This window comes from Nicotiana tomentosiformis, chromosome 2, assembly GCF_000390325.3.
Source record: "Nicotiana tomentosiformis chromosome 2, ASM39032v3, whole genome shotgun sequence".
In the NCBI taxonomy this organism is placed as follows: domain Eukaryota; kingdom Viridiplantae; phylum Streptophyta; class Magnoliopsida; order Solanales; family Solanaceae; genus Nicotiana; species Nicotiana tomentosiformis.
This window is the reverse complement of record NC_090813.1, coordinates 8,502,592-8,524,683: the sequence shown is the minus strand read 5'-3', so window position 1 is coordinate 8,524,683 and position 22,092 is coordinate 8,502,592. Positions and strand designations below refer to the sequence as shown.

The following is a 22,092-nucleotide window of genomic DNA, read 5'->3' as shown; positions in this document are numbered from 1 at the left end:
AAATGAGAGCTTAAGCCTTAGGATTTGGAACTTGGTCGGAACTATGTGAAGACGACTCCGGAATGGAATTCCCTCGGTTCCGTTAGCTTTGTTAGGTGATTTTGGGTTTAGGGGCGTGTCCGAATTGTGTTTTGGAGGTCGAATTTTTGGAATTTTGGGCCGGTAGTGGAATTTTTTATATCGGGGTTGTTTTCAGATTTCGGAAGTTGGAATAGGTCCGTAATGTTGATTATGACGTATGTGCAAAATTTTAGGTCAACCGGACGTTATTTGATAGGTTTCGGCATCGGTTGTAGAATTTTGAAGTTTCAAGTTCTTTAAGTTTGAATTGGAGAGTGATTCGTGATTTTTGCATTGTTGGATGTGATTTGAGAGCTCAACTAAGTTTGTATGGTGTTTTAGGATTGGTTGGTATATTTGGCTGAGGTCCCGAGGGCCTCGAGCGAGTTTCGGATGCCCAACGGATCAATTTTTGGACTTAGAAGGTTGCTGAAGTTTTCTGGTGTCTGAGTTCTAGTTTCCTTATATGCGATCTCGTGGGGTGATCCGCGATCGCATAGGCTTAGCTGGGCAGAGGATGGAATTGTTCTTCGCATTCGCGGACATAGGAATGCGAACGCGTAGTGATGTGAGGTGGTGCTTCGCAAACGCATAGACAAGGTCGCAATCGCGTAGGGTTAAGTGTACCAAAGCTGGACCACGCGCTTTGCTCATCGCAAACGCGTGCAGATGTTCGCGATCGCGTGAGTAGGGGAGCCAGAGCATCGCGTTTGCGTGGTATTTTACGCGATCGCATAGAGTAATTTCTGGTGCAGCAAAGTTGTTCTTCGCGATCGCGAGGCTATTTCCGCTATGGCGATTAAGGAATCGCTGGGCAGTGTTAAAGTTTCCAAAAAACGGGGGTTTTGCCATTTTACCAAAAACTTGAGATAGGGAGCTCGGATTTGGACGAGATTTTGAGGGATTTTCAGAGATATCGATTGGGTAACAATTCTTAACTCTTCTATTGTTATATCCCACTAATCTATCATTAATTTCCTCTTTAATTTCGGATTTTTGGGGTTGAAATTGGGAAAACTTTGGAAGAACTTCTTCAACAACGTTTCGAGTTTTGAAGGGGATTTGTGGTCAACTTTGAGTAAATTTTATATGGTTAGACTCATGAGTGAATGGGTGTTTGTATTTTGTGATTTTTACCCGATTTCGAGACATGGGCCCCACTGGCAATTTTTGAGTTAATTTCGTAATTTTTTTTAAAGTGTTGATTTCATTAATTAGATGAGTCTATTATGGTTGTATTTATGATATGTAATTACTTTTGGCTAGATTTGGGCCATTCGGAGTCGGATATTCGTGGGAAAGGCGTTTTGACCGATTGATTGAGCTTGGTTCGAGGTAAGTGGCTTGCCTAAATTTGTGTGGGGGAAATCCTCTTAGGATTTGGAACTATTGTGCTACGTGAGCGCCGTGCACGTGAGGTGACGAGTACGTACACGGGCTAGTTGTGGTAAAACCCAATTTTCTTACCGAGCAGCAATATGTTTTCCTGTTATTTTGAGTTATACCGTTTTAATGAGTACTAATCTATTTTCATTCTTAATTGAGTTATTCCAATATATGTAGCTATCATGTTTAGTCTAATACAACATGTCTACGTGTCTTAATTGTTTATGTGAATTATGTGCTGCATGCTTAGTGAATTTCCTGCTTCTTCCCTGATTGGTACTTAGTCTAAATTGTAAGAAATTCGAGCTGTAGTTGTATTTCTATCATTCGCGCTGCATATTCACTTTGGGACTATGGAACGGTATTCCGGGAGATCCCCCTGTACTGCATATTTACTTTGGGACTATGGAACGGTATTTCGGGAGATCCCCCTGCACTGCATATTTACTTTGGGACTATGGAACGGTATTCCGGGAGATCCCCATGTACTACATATTTACTTTAGGACTACGGAACGGTATTCCAGGAGATCCCTCTGTACTGCATATTTACTTTGAGACTACGGAACGGTATTCTGGGAGATCCCCCTGTATTGCATATTTACTTTGGGACCAAGGAACGGTATTTCGGGAGATCCCCTTGTATTACATATTTACTTTGGGACTACGAGACGGTATCTCGGGAGATCCCCTGTTGTGATTTCTTTGTATTGAGCTGTTACCTTATATGATTTCATTATTGTTAAATTTCAGCCTTTATTTTATTGCGGTATTACACTCTATATCATTTTTATTATATATTTGATAGTATGGCCCTGACCTGACCTCGTCACTACTCGATCGAGGTTAGGCTTGGCACTTACTGGGTACCGATTGTGGTATTGTAACAACCCGGCCGGTCGTTTCAAGAATTTAAGTCTCGTTCGGCGGCATAAGGCCCTGAGCAGCTTCATATTATGTGTATTGACTTGCGTGCATGGTTGAATTCGGTTACCGGTTGTTTCGGAGTGATTTGGGACACTTAGTTCCTAAAATGGAAGCTTAAGTCTTAGGAGTTTTTTTACCATAGTCAGAACTATGTGAAGACGACTCCGGAATGGAGTTCTGTAGGTTCCATTAGCAACGTTGTGTGATTTTGGACTTAGGAGCGTGTCCGGACTGTAAATCCGAGGTCTGTATCTGATTTAGCCTTGAAATGGCGAAAGTTGAATTTCTGGAGATTTGGACCGGAAGTGGACTATTTTTGATATCGCGGTTGGAATGCGATTCCGAGAGTTAGAACAGATCCATTATGTTATTTGGGACTTGCCTGCAAAATTTGACGTCATTACGGGTTGATTTGATAGGTTTCGGCACGGGTTTTAGAAGTTGAAAGATTTGAAAATCTATAAGTTTTATTCATGGTGCGATTCGTAGTTTCAATATCATTTGATGTGATTTGAGAACTCGAGAGGTCCGTGTTAGGGTATAGAACTTGTTGGTTTGTTTGGAGGGGGTCCCGAGGGCCTCGGGTGTTTTTCGGACGAGTTGCAGATGATTTCCATGGTTTTGGGGAGGTCTGAGTTCTGGTGTAATCGCACCTGCGGACCTTGGGCGCAGGTGCGAAGAATGAGTCACAGGTGCGGGAAGAGCTAGACTTGGAAGTATCCGCAGGTGCGGAGAATTTGTGCGCATCAGCGGACTCGCACGTGCGGAGATGGAAGCGCAGATGCGAGAATTTGAGAGTTGGCCTGGGGTCGCAGGTGCGAGGAAGTTCTGCATCTGCGATGCCTGCATATGCACAGAAGACTCGCAGGTGCGAAGGCTTTGGGAGTTAGTGACTTCCGCAGATGCGACTGGTTAGACTGTAGGTGCGGCAGGCGCAAGTGCGAGATATGATCGCAGGTGCGAGGATCGCTGGGCAAAAAGGGGTTGGAATCGAGGGTTATTTCATTTTCACTCCATTTTTTATTTTGAGCTCGGGAGAAGGCGATTCTTTGAGGGATTTTCAGAGGAATCTTGTGGGTAACGATTTCTTACTAGAATTTGGTTTTATTGCATTAATCTATAGTTGTTTTCTCCATTTAGTTTCGGATTTTTGGGGTTGAAATTGGGAAAAATTAGAAGAACTTCTTCAATAAAGATTTCGAGTTTTGAAAGGGGATTGGTGGTCGGATTTGAGTATTTCTTCTATGGTTGGACTCGTGAGTGAATGGGTGTTCATATTTTGTGATTTTTACCCGATTTCGAGACGTGGGCCTGGGTCGACGTTTTAGGGTAAATTTCGAAATTTTTGTTAAAATATTGATTTCATTAATTAGATGAGTCTATTATCATTGTATTCATGTTATGCAATTGTGTTTGGTTAGATTTGGACCATTCAGAGTCGGATAATTAAATAAAGGGCATTCTTACGGACTATTTGAGCTTGGTTCGAGATAAGTATCTTGCCTAACCTTGAGTCTTCTATGTTGATTGTAGCTCGTGTGCACGTGGTGACGAGTGCGTGCACAGACTTATTTGTGAAAAGTTGGCCTTTTAGGGTTCTTAGGTCCTTGTATTCATTGAATATGCAGTTGTTCTTGTTATGATTATATATCTTAATTACTAGATTCACATCTACCTACTTAATTAGAATAAATTGCTTCATGATCCACTATTATCGTTACTTTATTCATATATGCCTTAATTAAAATGTTATCTTCTTTATAGCCATGGTATCTTTTCATAACTGCTTATCTTTATTTGGAATTTATATTATTTTATCCTATAATTATTCAGTCTTAATTGAGGTTATGATTATTTTTTTTGCCGTTATCCTTAATTGAATTGTTGAATATCCTTCGTAATTTCCTCAACCTTAAAAGAAGTAGATATCCTATATCTTAGTCGACTTGTTTTATTTGGCATTACTGGATTCGTGTTAGCTTCCCTGTTGTTGAAGTGTATATTGTGGGATTCGTTGCTACACATTAGTTTTCTTTGTTGAGTTGTTCGCTTTACGCCTAGCATTTCAGACTGTGGTTATTCCTTGTGATTTGGTCCCACATTTTCCTATGATTAAAAGTTCTTGAGTTGATTTACTTGTCGTACTTTGTATTATTACCATTGTTGTTATTGTATTTGTTGTGGTGATGCACGAGGTTTCTGCCGTGCAATTGTTGTTATGGGGTTGCACGAGATTTCTGCAGTGCTATTGTTACTATTGATATTTGCACATGCGGCGTGACAAGGTGGGATATATATGTGTGTGGGTTGCGCATGTGGCGAGACAAGGTGGGAACATTATTATGCATATGTGGCGAGACAAGGCGGACATTTATGTTGCTATTACACACATGGCGAGACAAGGTGGACTGTGTCAGGGATTGATTTGTGATGATTTATGGCCTGGGGGGGCATTCTTGTTGTTGATATTTGTGTGGTGGTATACGTACCTGTGTGAGCTTTATCTTGTAAAAGCTGTGAGAAATTATTCTACGTGTTGTCCGTTCTTCTTCTTCCTTATGCTTATTTGCTGGTATGGACTATGTTAGGACACTTGCACAAACATACACGTAGTTAAGAACTCTTATCGGATAAGAGGTGTTCTTGATATTGTTCAGCATAGATACTCACCCTTGTTTACTTGTCTTCTATGTGAGAATGGCTCTACTGGCACGTGAGTCGTCAGTGTAGTTATGAGGTGTTATGAGGGCACAGGATGCCAAGTGTTAGGGTTCAGGAATTGAGACCTGTGAGTTGTGAATTGTCCGAGGTTCGGTACCTCGTGGAGTTGTTGACTAAAACCTGATGTAAAAATGGTTGTAATTACAGAGTTATTACTTGTCCTTGCTGTATTCGTGATTCCGGATTTAGGTTGTGTTCCATTCACTTTGTCTGCGTCATTTTCATGATATTCCGCAGATACTTGTTGTTTCTTGCTTTAATGCCATTACTGTATTGTGAGACATATTGCATAGTCTTTATGTAGACATCATACTTCTGGTATTCATGTACTTATATCTGTTCGGTTTATTAGACCAGTGGGTGTCTTGACTGTTCCTTGTCACTAATCCACCGAGATTAGTCTTGATACTTACTGGGCACCGCTGTGGTGTGCTCATGCTACTCTTCTGTACATTTTTGTACAGATCCAGGTACTTGTTCGTTAGCTAGCTGTGTGGACTGTTGCTGTGGAGACTCAAGGTAAACTTGCTGCTGCGTTCGCAGGCTTCGGAGTCACCTTCCAGTTTTTATTTTGCACTGTTTATTCTTATTTCTGGACAGTTATATTTAGAAGTTTTCTACCAAACACTCTGTAGAGCTTATGACTTGTACTACCGGTTTTGGGAATTGTAAGAGATTCTATTTAAATAATATTGTTGTTTTAATTATTGTTAGGCTTACCTAGTCCCTAAGACTAGGTGCCATCACGATACCCAACGGAGAGAAAATTAAGTCGTGACAGGTGTACTCATGCTACTCTCTGCACATATTTTCCGTGTGCAGATCCAGGTGCACCTTATCAGCCGCACTATCAGTGAATCGGGACAGCCTTGGAGACTTCAAGGTATATTTGCCGCGTCCGCAGACCTCGGAGTTTCCTTCTACTCTTTCTCATGTTCATTATTATCTGTATTTTTCCTTGTTAGATTCTGATGTATAGAGACACTAGATTTTTCCTTCTGTAGTTTGTGATTCACGATGTTCCGGGTTTTGGGATTTGTTGTTTATTTTTGAATAATTGGTTAAATTTATTTTTTTTATTTTATTATTCCGCAAAATGTTAGGCTTACCTAGTTGTAGAGACTAGGTGTTGTCACGATATCACACGGAGGGAAAATTGGGTCGTGACAATATATTATATACTTAAAAATATACTATTTTAAATAAAGTATTTATATAATATTCTGATTCTCTGTATTGTCTAACAATGTTTTGCAGGAGATAAGAATACTATTAATAAAGCAAAAAAATAAAAGAAACGAGAAGGTTGTAACAGATTCAATTCACAACGCAAGAAGGTTATGAAGCATCTTCTTCAAGATGCATCTTCCTCAAGATGCATCTTCCTTGGGACACATTCTCCTCACTATGTATCTCTTTCAATTAACATCACAACATTTCAAGAAGAAATGCATTTCTATAAATAGAAGGCAACTCTCTGTGTAGTAGGCATCGAGGATAAAGGAACAAAAGAGCCACTTTATTTTCTAAAGCTTTGGTCTCTTAATCTTTCTTGTTCTTTTTCTTTGCTTCTTGTAATTTTCAGATTTTCTGGTAGTTTTGGCAATATAGGCCATATTATAGAAGTCCTTTCTTTTTCAAATACTCTATAATGGAGTAGTATCTTTTTGTTGGGATAATTGATGAAGCTTGATATATATATATATAATAGTTTACTCAATCTTATTACATACTTGGCCTCAGATTTTCTAGCTCCACTTTTATATTGTGTTGGGATGTTAGATTTTAATTAGTCACATCAATCTATTTATTTTTAAAGTTACTTGTATTTGATCTTGTAATTCTCACGAAGCAAAATTGATACATATTGACTAGCGTGAATAAGTAGATAGAGGGTCATTTTCAGCAATCTAGCATTCCAAATCTTGATTTTTGCTTACTTCAATTCTAATTCCCATGAAGGAATTGTTATAAGCAATATTATTGATTTTTTCGTAAAGATAATCTGAAGAGGTCTTTACTACTTCTTGGCACAATTCAAGCAAGATATATATTTCGGTCTTATCATCACTAGTCGTAAGTGAGTAAATAATATAACCTCAAGGAGTATTATTAATTGTTTACTTTTTAGTGAGCAAAGCATAATTGTATTAACAATAAGCAATTATCCATTAGTGAAATATATGTAGAATTTGAGATTTCATTATAAAAATATTGTCAAGTAAATTCAATGATTCCCAACACTTTTTAAATATAAATTTTTCAAAAGTTGTTTTTGTTTAAATAATTTACAAATTCAAAATCCTATTCTCTTTCCATCAATTTGGTTCTCTCAAATAGTAGCTAAAATATTACAAGTTTGTAGCATGGATTTTTCAATCTCTGTGGGACGATATCTTAAACTATACTAGAATTTGACAATGCATGAGAAGAAATATCCTATACACATTGGCCTCGTCAAATTTTGGTGCCGTTGCCGGGGATTGGCATACATCTACTTCAGATTTAATATTTTGTTACTAATATGAGATCTTATTATTGTTATTTTTCTGATAATATTATCACTACATATTAATAACACTTTAAAAAAAAATATTTTTACCTCTTCCTATTATTGCTATCATTAGCTTTCCTTCATTATATTTAGTTTAATTATTTCTAGTACTATCACCTGTTGTATCATTTTTTGTTTCTCATTGCCAGTACTTCGACGTACTTCTCTTTCTATTTTCAATATAGTTTGTTGTTTACGTATTATTATTATTATTATTTTTATTATTATTATTATTATTATTATTATTATTATTTTGTAATATTATATTATTATTATTATCATTAGTACTTCTACACTGTTATTCTCACTGATAACTATTATTATTCACTAGTCCAACTTTTGTTTATACTTAATAAGTCTCTATTATCTCAATTAGTTGTTAGTATTACTACTAACACTTGTTAGTTTCATTGTTTTTATATTTTATTTTTTATATATATTTTTTTTAGCAGCCTAATTACTAGTATTAGTATCTACAATATTATGGTATTAGTTTTTCTTCACTAACTATCTATCTTTGAAATTTTCTTTAGTTTAGTTATCAATTACTAACACTACATTAGGAATTAATGTAATATTTTTTTACTTTCAAAATTTTAAGTAGTTTATGACCCGCTCTTCTACAAAAGAGTTGGCTAATTACGATCCTGAAATTGAAAGATCTCTTCGATTGCGCAGGAAAGGACACACATTATCTTCTCAAAGATAACTTGTGACAGAATGGAGCATCAATTAGAAGATGATAACAATCTACGCAAAGTACCACTACCAGTCCATTTAGAAGATCAGTTTGATGATGTGGCGCCAAGACCAGCAAACAGAATCTTAAGGGATTATGTTAGACCTGACCGCTTTAACTGTGAATCTAGTGTCAGGAAGCCTCCAATGATAGCCAACAACTTTGAAATCATGACCGGCCTGATTCAAACAATTCAACAATCTTGTATCTTCACTAGAGATTCAAGTGAAGATCCACACAGTCATTTAATTGATTTTATGGAACTTGTTAAAACTGCTAAGTACAATGGAGTACCTCTTGAAGCTATCAAGTTAAGGCTATTTTCTTTTTCTTTAAAAGGAGATTCCAAAACATGGTTGCGAAGTTTACCTCAAGGGTCAATTACCACATGGGACCAGATGACTCAGAAGTTTTTGAATAAATATTTTTCTCCTGCTAAAACAATAAAGTTAAGGCAAGACATATCTAATTTCTTACAGACTGATACTGAGTCAGTTTATCAAGCTTGGGAAAGATTAAAATCAATGTTAAGAAAATGCTCGTACCATGATATTCCTGAACACATGCAATTATATATTTTTTATCATGGGTTAAAACCCTCTTCTAGAAATGTGATTGATGCAGCTGCAGGAGGTTTTGTGATGGGAAAAACCACAGAAGAAGCATTGCAGTTATTGAATGAAATTTCTGAAAATGCCATTCAATGGCCATCTGAGCATGTAATCATCAAAAGGGCCGCTACGGTAAATCAAGTTGATGCTTTAAACACACTAACACAACAGATTGTTGCTTTGGCACAAAAAATTGAATCTTTTCAGATGAATACAAAACAACCAAGCCAGTTTGAGGCTTGTGATATGTGTAGAGGAAACCATATGAATCATGAATGCCAAGCAATCAATTAAAATGATAAACAGGTCAATATAATCGGTTACAAGTAGTACCCCTTTGGAAGTCAAATGGCACATAAACATCCAGGATTTCAATGGAGCAATTCAAATGGTGATAAGAACTCTCAGAGCTTCCAAAAGCCACAAGTACACAGTCCACCCGGTTACCAAAATCAAAATCATGGGCAACCAAATTTCAGACCTTATCAACAAGCAGCTCCATATCAGCAAAAGCCTCAACAAGCACATCCAAGTCTTGATGACCTTTTGTACAAATACATTAAGGTCACTAGTGAAAAAATGGAAAGCCAAAATTCAGCCCTTAAAAATTTAAAAATCCACTTGAGCCAATTGGCAACTCTTGTGTCGGAAAAAATTCAAGGCCTCTTACCGAGCAATACGGAGAAAAACCCAAAGGAACACCTTAAGGCCATTTCCTTAAGATCAGGTAAGGAGCTTGATGAACCCAATACTGTCAGACAAGAAAAGAACCTATCAAAACAACAGGTAAACAAGGGTAAGAATTTTGAAACACCCTCTGAACAATTAGAAGTTAAAAAAGTCAAGAAAAATGATGAGAAGAATATTGAAAAAATGACACCTCTCCCTGTGACAATTCTTTTTCCACAAAAAATGAAAAGAGAAAAGCTTGATAGTCAATTTGTAAAATTTTTAGAGATTTTAAAACAGATTCACATTAATATTCTTTTTACTGATGCTTTGTTGCAAATGCCTTCTTACGCCAAATTTCTGAAAGAAATTTTGTCAAGAAAAAGGAAATTAGAAGATGTTTATGTGGTAATGCTAACGGAAAAATATAGTGCTATACTTCAAAATAAGCTACCGCAAAAACTGGGTGACCCAGGCAGTTTTACAATTCCATGCACTTTAGGAGGAATGTATTTTGAAAAAGCACTCTGCGATTCTGGAGCTTCAATAAACTTGATGCCATTTTCTCTTGGTGACTTGAAAGATCTTGGTGTCTCTCTTCAATTTACAGATCAGAGCACTAAGAAACCTAAGGGAATAATTGAAAATGTACTTGTGAGAGTAGATAAATTTGTTTTCCCTGTAGATTTCATAGTGCTTGAAATGAAGGAGTGCCATGATGAACCAATTATATTGGGTAGACTATTTCTTGCTACATGTAGAGCAATTATAGATGTCCATCAAGGACAACTAATTCTAAGAGTTGATGAAGAAAGGGTCATTTTTGACATGCAAAAGATACTAAGATTTTTCGGAGATGAATCATCATCTTCATGCTTTTCAATTGACATGATTAATTATCTTACAGATGAATTTAGAGACGATCAATTAACTCCAGACTCAATGGAAAGATGCTTTGCCAAATCAGGCACCATACAAGATGATGATCCCACCATCATAAGAGAAGCTGAAATATTAGAAAAGGATTATGAGGATTAGGAGATGCAACCAGAAGAAGTTCTGCCAAAAACCGATTTCAAAATTCTCTCGTCTCATTTAAACTATGCATATCTTGAGAAAGAACAATGTCCAATGATTATTTCATCTTCTTTGACTCCAGAACAAGAAGAGAGATTAATTGAAGTCTTGAAAACACACAAAGGAGCCTTAGGGTGGAAAATAGCAGATATCAAAGGGATTAATCCAGTTGTTTGTACTCACAGAATCCTCATGGAGGATAACTACAAGGAAATAGTCCAACCCCAAAGGAGATTGAATCCAGCAATGCAGGAAGTGGTAAAAAAGGAGATTGTAAACCTTCTGGCGACATGTATCATTTATCCTATTTAGACAGTCCTTGGGTAAGTCCTGTTTAGGTAATACCAAATAAAGGAGGTATGACAGTTATTAAAAATAAAAATAATGAACTCATACCTACCAGGACTGTCATAGGATGGAGAGTCTGTATTGATTACAAACATCTCATTGATGCTACTAGAAAAGATCATTTTTCTTTGCCATTTATTAATCAAATGTTGGAAAGAATTATAGGATATAGGTTTTATTGTTTTCTTGATGGCTATTCAGGGTATAACCACATACCAATTGCACTAGAAGATCAAGATAAGACAACCTTCACATGTCGACATGGAACATATGCTTATAGGAGAATGCCATTTGGTTTATGCAACGCCCGTACTATATTTCAGCGTTGCATGTTAGCAATTTTCTCTGACATGACCGATAAATTTTTCGAGATTTTTATGGATGATTTTACACTCTTTGGAAAAACATTTGAGGATTGTCTTTATCACTTGACTTTAGTTCTTAAGAGATATGAAGAGACAAACTTGATTCTTAATTGGGAAAAATATCATTTTATGGTTGATGAGGGAATTATTTTAGAACATAAAATTACTGCTCAAGGGATAGAAGTTGATGAGGCTAAAATTGATCTTATAGCAGAATTATCTCCTCCCACAACTGTTAAAGGCATTAGAAGTTTTCTAGGTCATGCAGATTTTTACAGACGGTTCATAAAAGACTTTTCAAAGATTTCAAAACTACGGACTAACCTCTTGATGAAAGATACTAAGTTTAATTTTTCAAGTGATTGCTTAGATGAATTTGAGACCCTTAAGAAAAAGTTATCAACTGCCCATGTAGTTGTGTCTCCTGATTGGAATCAACCTTTTGAGGTTATGTGTGATGCTAGTGATATAGCAGTAGGAGCTGTTTTAGGCCAGAGAAAAGATAAGATGTTTCATCCCATTTACTATGCTAGTACAACAATGAATGAGGCTCAACTTAATTATGCCATAACAGAGAAAGAGTTACTAGCAGTAGTATTTGCATTTGATAAATTTCGTCCATATTTGATTGGAACTAAGGTCGCAGTTTTCACTGATCATGCAGCTTTTAAATACCTCTTAGCAAAGAAGGATGCTAGACCTAGGTTGTTAAGATGGATTTTACTTCTGCAAGAATTTGATCTTAAGATAAAAGATAAAAAGGGAACGAAGAATCAGGTAGCTGGCCATTTGTCTATATTAGAAAATCCTTCCCTTGAGTTTAGTGAGATAAAGGAAGAATTTCCTGATGAACATATTTTTTCAATTGACTCAGTGGTGACTCAACCACCCTAGTTTGCAGATATTGCAAACTACTTAGTTAGAAAGTGGACATCCCAAGATCTCTCGTACCAACAAAGGAAAAAATTTATATCTGATGCAAAGTATTATCTGTGGAACGAACCTTACTTGTTTAAATTTTGTGCAGATAATATAATTAGAACATGTGTGCCTGAAGAAGAGATGACCAAAGTTTTATATCACTGCCATGATGGAGCAATTGGAGGTCATTATGCAACAAATCGAACAACTTTTAAGGTTTAGGAAGCTGGATTCTTCTGGCCGACACTCTTTAAAGATGCCCGAACATACGTTGCACAATGTAATAGGTGTCAGAGAACAGGTAACATCACTAAAAGAGATGATATGGCATTGCAATCGATACAGGTATGTGAAATATTTAATATTTGGGGAATAGATTTCATGGGACCTTTTCCTTCATCTCACTCTTTTAAATATATTCTTGTGACTATGGATTATGTGTCAAGATGGGTTGAAGCGATCCCCACAAGAAAGAATGATGCTCGTACAGTGTGTAATTTTCTTAGAAAAAATATTTTTACTAGATTTGACACACCGCAAGTCATCATTAGTGACCAAGGAACTCATTTCATGAATAGGCAATTCTCTACTTTGCTATCAAAATATAGTGTGACTCACAAAACAGGAACACCATACCATGCTCAATCTCCAGGACAAGTTGAAGTTTCGAACCGCGAGTTAAAACGAATTCTTGAGAAGACGTTTGGAATTTGTAGGAAAGACTGGTCTTTAAAATTAGATAATGCATTATGGGCTTACCGAATAGCATTCAAACACCGATTGGAACATCCCCATATAGACTTATCTTTGTAACAGCTTGTTATTTGCCAGTTGAATTAGAACACAAAGCTTTTTGGGTATTGAAAGCACAAAACTTTGATTTGACCTCTGTTGGTAAAAATATGTTTTTTCAAAAATAAAAACTATGGCACAAAAACTTGATCCGAAAAAAGAATTTCAAAATTGGAGATAAGGTACTTCTTTACAATAGCCGACTCAGGCTATTCCCTGAAAAATTAAAATCCAGATGGACAGGTCCTTACAATGTTATAAATGTTACTTCATATGGTGCTATTGAGATTTAGCAGATCAGTGTTGGAGCAAAGTTTAATGTAAATGGTCACAGACTAAAATTATATTTTGGAGGGCAATTTGAGAAACAACCATCAGTTACTCTAATTGAATGAAGAATCGTGTAGAAAATAAGTCGAGCTGGCGACATTAAACTCAGAACTACATTTTCCTACCCGTAGCCATTGAGGGTGAAGCAATGGAGCCTTATAAGTCCCGTATAAATTTGCATAATAAAATTGCCTAACCAATTGATCTGGTTAATATCTAGGTTATTATACAATCAGAACATTTTATAAAGGCCTCTACAAAAATAGAGTCACCTATACAGGAGTAATTCCATGGTGATCGGTATGTCTGTAACGACCCGGCCGGTCGTTTTGAGAATTTGAGCCCCGATCCCCTAATATCTGCTTTCCCCATATTTGTTTTTGCTTTTGGCATTTTGCCGGAGTGTTTGGTTATGGAATTCGGGGAGTTTTGGGACACTTAGTCCCTAGTTGTGAGTTTAAGCCTTAGAGTTTGGACCGTAGTCGAAACTGTGTAAAGACAGATCCGTAATAGAATTCTGTCAATTCTGTTAGCTCCGTTGAGTGATTTTGAGATTAGGAGCACGTCCGGAATGTGTTTTGGAGGTCTGTAGTAGATTTAGACTTGAATTGGCGAAAGTTAGTTTTTCGGCGATTTCGGCCGATAGTGAAAATTTTGATATAGAGCTCGGAATTCCATTCCGAAAGTGGCAGTAGGTTTGTAGTGTCATTTGTGACCTTTGTGTAAAATTTGAGGTAATTCGGACTAGAATTGTTGTGGTTCGGCGTCGTTTGTAGAATTTTAAAATTTTAAATTATTAGGTTTGAATCCGTGCTTAATTCATGATTTTGGTGTTGTTCGGCGTAGTTTAAAGGCTCGACTAAGATCTTAGGGTGTTGTAGGAGTGGTTGGTATGTTTGGTTGAGGTCCCGGGGGCCTCGGGTGTGTTTCGGATGATTAACGGGAAGAAACTTGGACTTAGGAAAAATTTAGTGCCTTTGCTGGTTCTGGTGTTTCGCACCTGTAGAAAAGAGACCGCAGGTGCGCGAGCCGCACATGCAAAGATGGAGGCGCAGGTGCGAGAAGAGCTAGACTTGGCAGTCTCCGCAAGTGCGGAGAATTCGTGCGCATCAGCGGACTCGCACATACGAAGATGGAAGCACAGATGCGAGAAGTCGAGAGCTGACCTGGGGTCGCAGGTGCGAGGAAGTTCCGCATCTGCGATGCCCGCAAATGCGCAAGATGCGCAGAAGCGGAAGGGATGTCCGCAGGCGCGAGCGCGCAGGTGCGGCCCATTATGTGCTTTATTTTTGTTTGATGTGACGTACAATCTCGAGTGTGAATGTTTTGAAAGATCCTTCACGTTGTTAAATTTTTTGGGCAAATTAATTCTCGTGTCTGGTTAATGAGTTTGGATTCAGAAAGATTAAGTGATTTCATAGTAATTGTGGCTGCGAAAGGGTAAACCAAGATGCCAATTTGAGACTAAGCAGGTGGCTTATCTCCTGAGGAGCAATATATGTAGGTGTGTTCCTTATGATGTGAATAGAGAGTTTCTTTTCTGCCAGCGGGGCATATGTGTTGAGACTTGAATTTGAATCCGGTTGAGAAAGTTGACTTTAGTGTTAAGAGAATGAATGCGATATTAGCGGATGATTGAGGTATTTTATGGTTGGTGTGTCTTTAGCTTGAGAAGAATTTTAGTTGAACTGACTGCAGTATTATCGATGTAATAAAGTATGGGTATTGTGAGTTATCATGTATTTTAATCTATGGCTTGGATCCAAGTGGGGGAGCCTGCTATTGACAATTCAATTCATGGTTATGTGTCAAATTCTTTTGTTATGGTCTGAAGTATACTTGGGAATCAGTGATGACTTGCAGAGGTGGAGTTCGAGAATGATTCGAGTAAAGAAATTTCTGGATACGAAATATATTTCGCTTTATGGGTATATAAAAATCATGAGGTGAGTGAGTTGTTATTCGTGAATGATGTAGTGCGTACGGAGTATGAATTTGATAGGTGGTATTAAAGTAGAGTTACTTCTTTGAATGTTGTTATGCTAATGGGGCACGTGTCTTTTGGCCCATTTGGGCAGTGTAATGTGGATTTGAACAAAGGGGGTGACTCTCGGGAAAGTTCTAATGGATTCGAGATTAATATGTAACGATTGAGAATTTTCGGCGGATTTATTTATGGCTAGAATGTGAGATTTAAGTTGGATGATGTCGAGACTTGTGAAATTTTTGTATATCATTATGGATTTTATATTTCGGTATCAGGAAGGTGAATGAAATGGTCTTAGACTCAAATAAGATATTTTCAGAGTGAGTGTTACGGTTGTGGTACTTTTGTGGTGCTTAAGAAGAATAAGATGACTTATGGACCTTAGGACGGTATGGTTTTATGTTGGGATGTCTTATAGTGTACTTTGGGTAAGGATAGTAGTGTTCTGATAAGGAGAAATGTCAACTTGAAGGTAATACAGGAGAACCTCGGAGGAAATAGGACCATGGGGTTGTAGGCTAAACCGGTATGGTAATGGCATGCTCAGTTCTTTTGGATAATAATGAGGTGGAGGCTTTATAGATGTTTTGGTGGAAATATTCTTGGGTTTTGGTGACCAGCGTGGCTTGGACGAGATAGAGGAGATTAGTTCTGATAGCTTGAATTGGTGGGAATGGATTTCAAAGTATTCTTGATGGTTTCTACCATGGTTGGAACTGGATATTTTCTACTGGTATGGGAAAACGTGTTGTGCATTATGATTTCTTCTGGGAAAGAAGCAAGAGAAAAGTTCCAACTAATAGAGTATGTAATTTGCTAGTGACTCAGAGTTTATAATGAGATTCTTGGGTTTTTCACGTGATAGATGTGGTGTGTTGTGCGGGATAAGATTTATATGTACGAGGTGGTAGTTCATTCTTGAAAGTAAGATTACGGATTCTGAATGGAATGGTCAGTGTTATATATATTTAGTTGCTCGGTAATCCCTGAGAAGGGTGCGCATTTCAGAAGGCGCGTTGCGTTTTGACTTACGGATGTTCATCGATATTTCAGTACCCACCTGGTTGATAAACTGCTGATATTCAAATTATTTCTATATGGCATGAAGGAATTATGGGAATATTCCTAGTGGGATGATCGTGCACGAAAGATGCGATAGCGATGCGAGTGTTGGAGTTGTGATCAGTTACGATAGTTCGTGTGTACTTATTTGATTGCTCCTGTATGTTATGCTTGGATTAGAAGCATGTGACCATGCCAGGCAGATTATGTTATTGGCATGTGAGTTATCTGTGCGGATCCATGTACTGATATTTTTGGCACTTGAGTTATCCGTGCGGGTCCAGATATTTATATTATTGGCACGTGAGTTATCTGTAAGGGTCAAGATATTTATATTATTGGCACGTGAGTTGTCCGTGCGGGTCCAGGTATTGATACTATAGCACGTGAGTTATCCGTGCGAGTGATGTTAATGTAATCTCTAGAAGAGCTGGTTACTGTTATTAATTTTGTGTGCCTTGGTTATACTATATATAATGAGCTTATAGAATTACAGTTGTGGCGGTCCTTGTTGAACTTACAATACGGTTCTCTTCTTTTAGATATTTTTCCATTTTTGAGTGCGTAGATTGCCCAGTTTTTGGTTTGAGATATATTGGTGTGGCATGTATATGGAATAGTGGTGTTTGATAAAATAAGTTCATTGGACCTAGAATTGATACTATCGGGTTGGATTCTGGTATATTGGGAGGATAATATTGTAGGTCGGCATAGAAAGTGATTATATCTCGGACTATGGTTATGGCTGGATACAGCTTGTTCATACTTATACAGTGTGTAGATGTGAGATTTGGGTATTGAAAAGAATTCTGGATATTAGAAATTTGGCTCCATGGTTTTTGGGCTAAGGTTAAATTAATAATTTCCATTTATGTTATGTGGTCAGGCCTATATAGAATAGGGTGATGTGAGATCACCCCCGGGTACGTGCGTGATAAGATGGAATAGTGATTTGGTGGCTTGAAAACAACTCATGGCACGTTCGAGGACGAATGTATATTTAAGTGGGGAAGATTGTAACGACCCGACCGGTCATTTTGAGAATTTACGCTCCTTTCAACTATTTAAAATCTTGCATAACTTCCTACGAGGTATTATTACTTGTGTGAATTGTCGGTTTTGGTTTTATGGTATTTCAGAGTTAGCTTGGAAGAATAAATTTCATGTTGGAAGCTTAAGTTGAAATAGTTGACCGGATGGTGATTTATGTATAAACGACACCGGAATAGAGTTTTTATGTTTCCAATAGATCCGTATGGTGATTTTGGACTTAGGAGCGTGTCCGAAAAATTATTTGGAAGTTCGTAGTAGAATTTGGCTTGAAATGGCTAAAATAAAAAGTTAAGTTTGGAAGTTTGACCGGGGAGTTAACTTTCCAATATCGTGGTCGAAATCTGATTCTGAAAATTTGGAATAGCTTTGTTATGTCATTTATGACTTGTGTGCAAAATTTGAAATCATTCTGGATTGATTTGATATGTTTCGGCACAAGAAATAGAAATTGAAAGTTCAAAGTTCATAGATTTTGATTTGAGGTGCGACTCGTCATTTTGATATTGTTTGATATGATTTGAGGCCTCGAATAGATCCGTGTTATGTTATGGAACTTGTTGGTATATTCAGACGGGGTCCCGAGGGCCTCGGGTGAGTTTCAAATGCTTAACGGATCTAATTTGGATTTCGAGGAGGAGCTGAAGCAGCTGGGCTGCTGGTGTGATCGCACCTGCGCGAAAAAAGGGCTGCAGGCACGAGCTCGCGGATGCGAGGAATTAGTCGCGGAAGTGGAAAATGTATGGGCTGGCCAAGCACCGCAGGTGCAAAAAATTTTGCCGCGGGTGTGAAGTCCGCAGGCGCGAAGAAATCATCGCGGGTGCGAAGACCGCAGGCGCGAAGAAATCACCGCGGGCGAAGACCGCACGCGCGAAGAAATCATCGCAGGTGCGAAGAATGCAGGCTCGATGACATCACCGCGAGTGCGAAGACCGCAGGTGCGATGAAATCACCGCGGGTGCGAAGACCGCAGGTGCGAAGAAATCACCGCGGATGCGAAAATCCTGGACAGAATGTTAAAAACAGAGGGGGTTCTGAGTTTTGCCATTTTTGGACCTTCAAGCACGGTTTTTGGGGTGATTTTGAGAGAGAATTCAAGGGAAACTTGAGGTAAGTCACTTGTGATTATTTCTACTCCATAATATTGAATTATCATCGAATAATCTGACTAGATTACATATTTTTGAGGTGTAAATCGGGGGTTTGAACTTAGGGATTTGAAAATAAGATTTGAAGATTTGGAGGTTGAGTTGAGGTCGAATTTTGGTAAAATTTGTATGGTTAGACTCGTGGTTGAATGGGCTTTCAGATTTTGTAACTTTTATCGGGTTTCGAGATGTGGGCCCCACGGACGATATTTGGGTCAGAAAGAGTCAAGATGCTTACATGAAAATCTTGATAGTGGCAGCTAACAGGAGGATATGCTCCTATTGGTATCACAAAACTGAAGGACCATAAGCAACCTGGCATACCGCTCTCTGTTTCATCAGATCTTGGTTTGTCTTTGCAGGCTTGCCAATGCCATATAATTAATAGTTCGTTGAGTCGTGCTGCCTCCAGTACAACAGCTTCTTTAGATGTAAGTTGATCTAGAGCTTTATTGTCGTCCTGCATTTGTAACCCATCCTCCAAACAGGCATGGATAGAAGATAAGAAGAATCACCTTTACTAAAGTTGTATGTACCTCTAATTGGGCACACTTTAAGCCTTTAACTCTTGCCTCCAGAGTCCAGCGGTGTGATAACTGCCCTAATAGGAGGCATTTCATCATATTTTATGCAGCATGAACTCTCAAGTAGTAGCTTCTTTTTTCTGCTGTGGATTTTGTAACCAGAGCTTCTTTTTTCTCATCATTTATTTTATTAATCAAGATTCCCGAAACACACAGAACTTGCAATATATATAAAACATTCTGTTTGAAAATTTAGCTTCTAAATATCACAATGAATTTCTCTTGTCACTGTGAAAGATACTACAGTGAGTACAAGTATTAAAAAGTAGGTAGACATGTACCTTTCTTTCAAGAAGAGATTCTGATTTTTTTAAAACGGTAACTGGAAATACAAATTCTTTAGCAGCAGATTCTACATTTATAATTTTTTCTCCTTTTACTTTTTTCCTTCTTATTTGGCCTCAAATAGTCCTGGCATAGAAAAAATTACAAATGTTTTATAGTTCTAGTTGATTGGAGAGATCAAAAGGACAACAACTGGCTAGGTTTCTGATCTTCGTCATAGCAAACTTCCAGCTTAAAATAAAATAAAATTAAAAAGCAAAATAATCAAACAAACCCATTTAACACCTACTTTCGTCAATTTCCCGTCTTGTGGAATTTCTGAAATCTTCCAATGTTCCATAACCCTATACAAATTGTTAACATCAAACGGCCTGCTTTCATTTCATTATAGTTGTAAAAGCAAACCTGTTAATCTTCGCATATGAAAGCTGACTCAATTCCACTTCTTGCACTGCAGAACGACACTCTCTCTGTCCCTCATCGGCAATATAAAGCACAGAAAAGGCATTTACAAGCACAGATGACAAAGATGAAGTTCACGACCTTACTTGAACAGGATCTGTTCTATAGGCTCGTACCACTGTATCCTTGAGTTCTAAGGAGACAGGAAACCAAGTCTGGTTGATGAGACATGGCCATTGGACCAGAGCGTGATTAACAGCTCCCACGGCCCTCTGGTTATGGTGCCGTAGATGATCGTTCTCAGCCCCCTAACCATGGGTGTTGGGATGGTCTAAAGTCTGTCTGACAGACTCCAATTCCTTTTTTTTGCTCTTGATGTTCTCCATTTCTGTCACTTGAAGTTGAGCTGAATCCCTCCTGCAAATTTCACCATAGATGACTGCTAAAATTCACCATTCATATTCACTAGAATAACATTTCGAGACAACGAGCCTCCCTATAAGCTAAGCAATCTACTTCACCTAAATTGTATATTGTTTTTAGACTAGTCTTAGTATGCGCTTTGCGCTGTCATTGGACGTATGAATGAATATACAAAATTTAAAAATTACATAAATAATGTATTTTTTCGTTATTGAACAAATACTAAAGAAAGAAATGTAAGTTCCTGAAATAACTAATTTTAATCTCACTAAGCTAACTCAATAAAATAAAGAAATCCTATACCACATAAGTTTTTATATGCCCTTATTATGATTTATAAGGCATGAAATATCTTATAAAAATTATTGTTATCTTTGTTACCAAACACTATAAGCAAATAACACAAAAAATATTTTTACCACAATTATTCAAAGATAACAAAATAAATTAAAGAATTTGAATCTTTTGGTATTTTACCCTTTAAAAATATATTTTATATTTGACAAAATAGTAATTTGTTTATCTTCCTAATATTTAGGACTTCTAAATTAACTAAAATTTTAATTATTATATCTTTCTTTATTCGAATTCTGTAGAAAATAACTTTAAAATTAATTAAAATTTTACCTTATAAGAATTATTTAATTTAATTATGACACAACTATAACTATACTTTTTCTAATATTTAGGAAAAAAAGAAATAGAATAGGCGGATTATTTCCATAAATCTACGTTATCAATTTTCCTTTCCACTAAGAGTATTTTAATTTGTTTGGCAAAAATCACTTAGCTTGAACACTCACTTTAATTGTACTATTCGTTTATCTTTATTGCCACTGAATCCTTTCCTTACAATATTTTCGCAGCGTGGTGAGTTATTCAATATATATGTATAATTAAAGATATAATAAATAAAATTTTAGTTGATTTAGAAGTCCTAAATATTAGGAAGATAAGAAAATTACTATTTTGTCCAATATAAATTATATTTTTAAAGGGTAAAAAAGACGAACGATATTTCGCTAAGGGCCTTCGTGCTTTTAATATAGTATATATTCTGATTGGGATGAAGAGGCTTTACCAAAAGTATTTATTTCTTTAAAATGGTAAAAATTACTCAATATGAAAATATTAAATTTTAAAATTTTAAATTTCTCAATCTCCTTTTCAATATTTTTAACCGTTTAATATCCGGAATAATTGTTAGAATTTTTAGTTTAGATCAATTTTCTGTGGTGTTAAAAAAATATTTCCATTGAAATTCTCACGTTTGAACTCTTCTGTGACTCAGTTGCATGCCTAGAATCTCCTTGAGAACTAGTGAACTTTTTGAAGGACTCTCAGATCCCGAGAAAGCATTCATGGCATTAAATCAGGCTAACAAAAAGGGCAAACAGCTAAAACAAGACGAACAATTCGAAATTGAAATGGACGACGTCGAGAACGTTAACGAGAACAATAGAAATGATCGAGTTGACCCAAACATCGGAGTGGTAGCACCTCTTGTGCCGAAAGTTGCTCTATATGATTGGGCGCAACCAACTGCTGATAACCTGGCTACCGCAATTGCAGTCCCTCTGATAGAAGCGGAGACGTTTCAGATTACCAACAACATGCTGCACTTGCTACATAATAAAGGGTTGTTCTCTGGT

The 22,092-nt window shown here is 37.1% G+C and overlaps 1 non-coding gene across 1 annotated transcript; it reads left to right on the top strand.

Moving 5' to 3' along the window:
- The first annotated feature begins 20,153 nt into the window (after positions 1 to 20,153).
- LOC138906856 (small nucleolar RNA U3) lies at positions 20,154 to 20,369 on the top strand. Its single transcript, XR_011414501.1, has one exon. It is a non-coding gene; the product is annotated as a small nucleolar RNA U3 (small nucleolar RNA).
- Positions 20,370 to 22,092: the final 1,723 nt, after the last annotated feature.